This window comes from Labrus mixtus, chromosome 8, assembly GCF_963584025.1.
Source record: "Labrus mixtus chromosome 8, fLabMix1.1, whole genome shotgun sequence".
Lineage (NCBI taxonomy): Eukaryota > Metazoa > Chordata > Actinopteri > Labriformes > Labridae > Labrus > Labrus mixtus.
Window position 1 is genome coordinate 23,917,952 of NC_083619.1, and position 7,634 is coordinate 23,925,585.

Genomic DNA, 7,634 nt, shown 5'->3' on the forward strand with positions numbered 1-7,634 from the left:
ATGAAGAGTTAAACATCAGATCTGTTTGCCGCTCTAAATACAGATTTGGATCGTGAGTTGATCAGAGTGAAGCTGTCATTCCCACAGGGAGGGAACCACTTCACATCTCGACGTTTGCATGTCAACATGAGGATGTGCCGTCAGCCCAAATCAGTGAGACTGGGAAGACATGACATGGCAAGAAGTTCACCGTAAATCAATGATGTGTTTGCTGCCCACAAGTGATGAAGGCTCATGTGTGTAAAAACCTTTTCAGATCAAGTCGCTGTCCTTATAACAAAATATTAAGAGGCTAATGCTAAATATACGTTTTTGTTTATCTTAATTTTTTAGCTTTTTATGTCTTAATAGAGAGACAGGACAGTGGATAGAGTAATGCATCAGGGTGAGAGAGAAAGGGGACTGACTCACGGGGAAGGAGCCACAGGTCTGATTCAAACCCGGGCCACCCGCTTCAAGGACGACAGCCTCCGTACATGGGGCGCGCAAACTAGCCACTAGACCACCGACGCCCCAGTTTTTGTTTATCTTAATGTTTAAGTGTGTTGCAGCTAATCGGGGTGAAGTCAAATTGAACTTTTTTTGTATATAGTTGGCAACTTTAGTGTAACGAAGTGATCAGGCCCCTTCAAGAGGTAACAATCAAAAGGCCTGGGTGAACGCAAAACGCCAAATGTTCACCTGACTGGAACTTTTTGTGCCAGCCCCCCAGTAAAAAGGATGCAGGAGGAAAGGGTGTCAGGCTGACATGTGAACACAGCATGGAATTATTATCATTAAATTATCTTTATTGTTTTTTCAAGCAATCAAAGGAAAAACACACATTGACATCATACAATATTCAAAACAGTCAACACCCCCAAAAACAAGAAAAAATATCACATAACCCTACAGTACAAGGCACATATAGGCATCAAATTGGATTTCTCGAAGTGTAGACATTATCATAATAATCTAGGAACGGGCCCCACACTTTATAGAATTTGTTGATTGACCCTTGAGTTGTGTATCTGAGCTTTTCCAGTTTCAAATGAGCCATGACATCACTGACCCAGCGGCTATGCAAAGGAGGCAAGTTGGATTTCCAATTAAACAAAATCAGACGTCTCGCCAGCGATGATGAAAAGGCCAAAGCGCGGGTCTGGGCTCGGGGGAGAAACACAGCATGACTCCCTAACTGGTCACAGTTAGTCGTTCGATCTTCCTGAATGTAATGAAGCTGCTTCATAGGATGTTCTTTTCCTCTCTTTTGTTTATACTGTGAAGACGACCAATTACACATTGCATTGATATACAAAATGAAAACTGTCATCACAGCGTCAGACTCTGTTGCTTCGTCCACCATCTTGGAGACATTAAAAATATTGAAATGTGACTCCCATAGCCCCCTTTTGTGTCACGCTCTGCCTCCTGTGACCCTTTTCGTCTGACATGTACAATATCCTGCTGTGAGGGATGTGTGTGAAAGGGGACAAACATCAGGGGCATCCTGTCCTAAAAGTGTTCTAGAAATTGCCAGGAGTGTAAAGACTGTAAGACAAAAGTTAATGCAGCCTGGATAGCAAAAGTGAAAGTGCCTGTAACGCACGTTCTTTCTAATGGCCAGCAGGCAGCGACTGGTCACAGAAAGACCCCTGATTGTATGACTTTGTGTGAAATAGTGAATGGTCTCAGTTGCAATTTTTAAAGAATTTTTGAAAGGAAAAAATGTAAGATTTGTCAACACAGCATGTGAGTGAAATAAGACACTTGAGCAGAGGAATGCCTTTGGGTGAGGCTACATGGGGATTTTCAGCAATTAAGTGTTCAAGGGTTCCAAAATCCAAAATGTCAACAAGCAAAACACCAAATCAAGGCTTGGAAAGGGGGTTCTGAAAGCAAATGGGGACATTACAAATATAAATCTGAGGTCTCACAGGATGGTCAACAAGGTAGGAGAGGATAATGTTATTTTTTACCTTTCTCTATTATTTGCTGTTTTTGGGTTTGGATACCTTTTAATTTCTAAAGCAGTTATTTATGAGACCGTCTGCAAGATTTACAAGGTAAACGTTTCTTTTCTTTTTAGTTGCTGAATGTTCCATCAAAACAACTGGAACAGCTGGAAGCTTTCCCAACACCTCTCCAAAGTCCAAAACAGGAGGGTCTGCGATAGACACCATTTTTTTTTTTTTTTTTTAATCTTGGAACCTGACGTCAAACATTCACTAAGTTCAAGAAATGATCAGCCAGAAAAAGAGCAAAAAGGTTTGAACTTCATTTCTGTCATGTTTCACACGTACCAAACAAACTCGCACTTGATTAAATGTACTCAGTTACTTTCCACCACTGCTACTCACCCGCCAATACATCCACACAGTCAGTCAAAACACACCTCAGCCAACGACAGCATCAGTTTTTCCGCCATGTAGGCCACAAAGGTCAGGGAAACACTGGCAGCATTTCAATAAGTCCCCCCCCCCCCGTCCCCCCTGGTTTTCTCTGTTCCTCAGCAGGCCACACGTTTACTATCAACAGGAAACATCTTTCACGGCAGCGGAAGTGTTACTCTCTAATTGGCCTGATGTGATTCAATGACCGGTCCTCGCTCAGCCAATGGGAGGGGGCTTATTTTAAGAGGAGGTATAAAAGGGAACTGCGGCCCTTCCAGAAAGCTTAGACGGCACAAAGTTCTCACACGGACTACATGGTGCGATCTCGCCTCTCCACTTCTGCAAAAACAGAAAAAAATAGACTGTACAGAGACACATTACTAAGCACATCTGGTTTCATTGTTGTTTCATGGATCCCATAACACATTGTGAAACCACAGTCTAAGCAAAAGAAGATGGGGGGAAACCCAGAGTGTAAAAAAACTGACCTCATTATTATTCCCTCGACTTGGAGTGTGTGTGTGTCTTGTGCAGTTTATGAACAGAGAAAAATGATCCATGTGTACAGTAGCCTGAAATATTTGAAGTCATAAATCATATAGGGGCTATGAAGGTGAGCAAAACTGTCAAGTTGTGAGGGATTTGTTAATTATTATTTTTTTACGCCATGACGAAGTAGTTACCTCCCTGAACTGCCAGTGATGCCACAATTTCATTTTTAGTCCTCGCATTCCTCAAGGTTATTGTCCCCTGCCAACTTTGACATTTTTCTCCCCCTTCAATGGACTGTGAAGGCATGACAGCAGAGCCAAAAATATCATTACACAGAGGGTGACATTAAGGGGGAGCGCGGCCTAGCGACAGGGGGGGAACTATGACGGAGTTCCCTGATTAGCGAGTGAGCACGCAGAGACAAAGGGCCTCTGAAATCACAGGAAACAGAACAATCAAAGGGCCAGCGCACATTCCAAGAAAAGCAGAAACACAACATGATCCAGGACGTCCCAGCGTCTCAACATCTGATGAAAGTTTCACTCCAGCGAGTGCGGTGAATTATTAAAGAATGACGGCAAAGGACGAAGCTGAAATCTTAAAATTGCTGGAACACAAACATCGGATGCTATCTTTGATTGCTGTTGCTAACTTTTTTTCCTGCTGAGAGAGGGAGAATTAAAAGGAGAATGTGAGTATTTGGACAAGAACTGACCGTAATTACAACTTCCACACCAATGGTATCCGTCTTACAACATCACTGACAGGTATATTCATACACTTCCTCATTCAAAACCCTCAAAACTGTGGGGTCCCCCCCCCCCCCCTTAAAACACCACCAGGCCCACACAGCTTCCCCATGATCCATTAGATCTCGGCCTGAACTCAGGAAGTAACTGGCTCCTTCTTTTTCTCCAAAATGGCAGCCCTGTTGCCGCAGCATTGGTTTTCTGGATTAGAACAATTCCCCCACCAGCCCATAATTTGTGGGATTCTCATAACACGCCACACCCTGCCATACATTTCCATTATAACCCCATTTTGTCCCCCAATGAGGATATTTCCAGAGTAAAGAGGACATCTAATCCAGTCTCTGGTGAAGGACCCTCCGGTCTTTGGGGTGCTGCAACAAGGATGAGCTTGTAGCCGCTAAACGTCTCTGCCTCCTCCTCCTCAGTTTTCCGGCAGGTAACGACAGGGTTTGGTGGAAAACCCTCAATGTGGGAGCACAAATTCTAGGTCAAGCAGAGATGAAGGGGATCTATTTTCAGCCAAGTGTGCTGTTTATCTCTGTGTGCAAAACCAGCAGAGAACCTCTTCCCCCCCACAAGTCAGGCCCACTTCTCTAACTTGTGGCGCATGTGGCTACCTGTGTGATGCGGTCGCTAGATCATCTGTTTTCTCCTTCTCCTCTGATAGAGCCGTTTGTGTGTGAGTGTGTGTGTGTGTGTGTGTGTGTGTGTGTGTGAGTGTGTATGCGAGAGAAATAAACAGCAAAAATATTAAATTAAATTAGGCTGTGCAATCAATCAGGATATGAGGATTCATAATTAACACATTGCATGTTTTTGCACAAAGCATACTGTTATTCACATCTTGCAGGCCTAATTCAAGCCTTTACATAAGACCTTGAAGGAGAGTTTAAGTATTTTCTCTGGATTCAAAACAAGATATCTTTCAAATCATCCATCAGAAGCAGCTGTGATATCTCTCTTTGTATTTTCAAGCCAACAGCACTTCACTCAAGCTTGTGCAACCCAATGGGGCAAGGCGCATAAAACGCCAGATGAGTATAAATCTCGTCACCCTCAGAGTCAGTGAAAACAAGTTAAGACCCTGACAGTCCCCCCTGGCTCACAGTCGCAATACACAAACAACTGGCGTGCATGTGTTTCTGTTAATCGCTGATTTCAAAGACAACATTCGACGCTGGTCTCAGCTCATGCAAGAATGTTGAATCCCTGTCATGAAGGCCGCTTGAAGTCCAAGCTGCTGAGCTGATTGTAGACAAAGCACATCAAGAGAGACGCAGAGATGAAGAGACAATGTGTACGCAGCTCTCTCACGCTGCTCTTCAGCCGAGCAGGAAGGTTACAGTGTGAGGCCACAATGGGGAATGATGCATCAGTTTCCTGAAAGACAAAAAGGCTTAAACACATGCCATTCATACAAAAAAAAATGACACTTGTTTATTTTATTTGACCACAATAAATCTACAAAAAAATATAAAAAAATGAAGCAACACTGGCTATCAGATTTATTCATGCAAAGAGTAAAACAAAAACCAGCAAAGAGACAAATGTTTTTGGTGCCAGAAACTTCTAGTGAAAAGAAAGTTAGTGTGTGTTCAAAAAAAAAAAAAAAAAAAAAAAAAACTGAGTAGAGAGGAACTGTGATTGTTCATTGCAAACCCTGCAAGCTGCCTGAGTTTGCGTTAACCCACAACACACACGAGTGCTCGTGCTTACACACACGAAACACACTTCAGGAAATGATGGCCAAACTGTGAGAAGATTCACTGTTCCAAAAACAGGAAGTGGTTACCAGCTGCATTAAAACCGAGTACACCTATGTAATACTAGAACAGTCAAAATACACTGCCGAGCTGCCATATCTGAGTGCTTTTTAAAACTCTAACGCAGAACCAAGAAAACTGTTACACCGCTGCCATAAACTCAAATTTGCTTTATTTGCATAGGAGGCACACGTAGGGAAAAAAAGCACCTAATTTATTTGCTGTTCCTCAAAGAGGTAGCAAGTCATTATTAGAAAGTTGAACCCACTCACATGCATGCGGGCCTTTGTCAAAGAATATCTCTCTCCCTTTGACAAAAGAATGTTTGAATTGCATAATATGCCAGGCAGGTAGATTAGCAGAGGCTTATTCTCCCGCAACCGTGTCTGCGCCTCAGGTTAAACACAGCAGCTGCTTTTAAGAATGTCACCCAGACCTGCAGGGCTCACCTTCCTAATGAGCACACATGCATTTATGGATCAAGTGTGTTTATCCCCTCGGCCTGCTGCAGGTTGAAGTACACGGCCTGAGAAGTGCCCGGGCATGCCGATGATTGTGGGGGGCTTACATGGGAAGAAAAACAAGAAGGGAATTAATCGAGCCAGGAGTCATTATCTGAGAGGTTAGTGTCAGCGGCTCAGAAGAAGACACGGGCAGCAGGTCATGCAACAAACAGGTTCTGACAAACACGATGGGCCTGATAAGTGCTAGAGGGAGGGCTCAGGTGAGTCTTAAGTGGTCAGTCAAGTTGGAGAGGGCGGATCCTCAAGCTCTCCAAAGGTCATGGATTCAGAGGAGCAGCCACTCTGACCTTTGACCCTTTAAGAAGCCTGTGAGACCAAGAATCATCCTCTGGTGTTAAAAAATTAAGCCAATGCAGAAGTGGAAAAGTGTCCACTTGAGACTGACTATGTATTGTAACAAATGTATCGTTACAGCAGAGATAAGGATGTTTACTGCCCTGCTCAAAAAACTGTTTTGATCTGTATAGCTACATTTTTGTATTCGTTCACACTGTAAAGACTTCATAACTCATTTGATTTGATATTTTGAAGGCTATGAGTGATGCATATATTAACATGATTAGGGCATCTCTTAAATGCCTGACAGGTGGGCACATTTAAGCTGTTTGTCTGGTGGCTTAAGGTCCGCCACAGATAGCATTTCCAATATGGCACCGCCATTGTTCTGCTTCACCACGCCTCCTCAGCAATGGGTGACATCACTTAGATTACATCCATGTTTTATACAGTCTTCAGCTGTGTCCAAAATCAGTGTCTGCGTCCCTCGAACAGAACCAGCCTGGAGTTCCTGTTTGCATCACAAGCCGTTCCTGCATTAACAATTTTCGTTAAGCGCCTAGAAACCTCAAAAGTTGGACTGGAACTCTCTCACATAACTAATGTCACATATTATCTTAAAGATCATTTGAAGCTTCAAGGCATCTTTTATTTTTAACATAAGCATCATATACAGTTAGAAACCAGTTACATTTAAAAGTGTATTTTACTCAGCTGCAGCTTGAGAGTCCACCATCTCGTTTAATTTGCCAGGCAATAAATCTTGGAATATGTTTGGCCGCAAAGGATTCAGCTGATGCTGTCCTTTTTGACCTGGGAAAAGTAGGACACATGGGACAACCTTTGACATGACGCTGTGAAACATGTAAGTCTTGAAATGCGCCCTTGATGCAGGATGCAGCCCCTGAAGAGAGACGGTCACAGACTCAGATGTTGAGGAGGAACTGTTGCTCTGTTGCGGCCTTCCCCGCTCCGTCAGCTGTTGCTTAGCACTGGGTGGGTGTGTTTGTGTGTGCGTGTGTGTGTGTGTGTGTAAGAGAGAGAGTATAGTGAGTTACAGTCACTATACAATGTGAAAGCACAAGATGATCGCATATTTTGGGAACAGTTGCTTGATGAATAAGAGACTCAGTCATTCAAAACTGCGGTGCGGTTACGTCAACAGTCCTTCCTTATACTAATCACCTCGATCATTTACAAATAGACATGACCCTGTGGTGACTTATTAAAAAAACAATATGCACTGAGGCCTGAACTTTAATATGCATGATGATTATATAGGCATGTAATAATTGTCATTTTGACATGAGATTGTGTCATCGTCTTACATTTCACCTGTGCTAATAGTGAAATCTTCCCTTCTCAGTATTACAGCTATGATAACAACCAGCCCCTGTCTATCCCCCCCCCCCCTACAGAAAGCCCATAAATTACAGCCTGATCAATGGTGGGCCC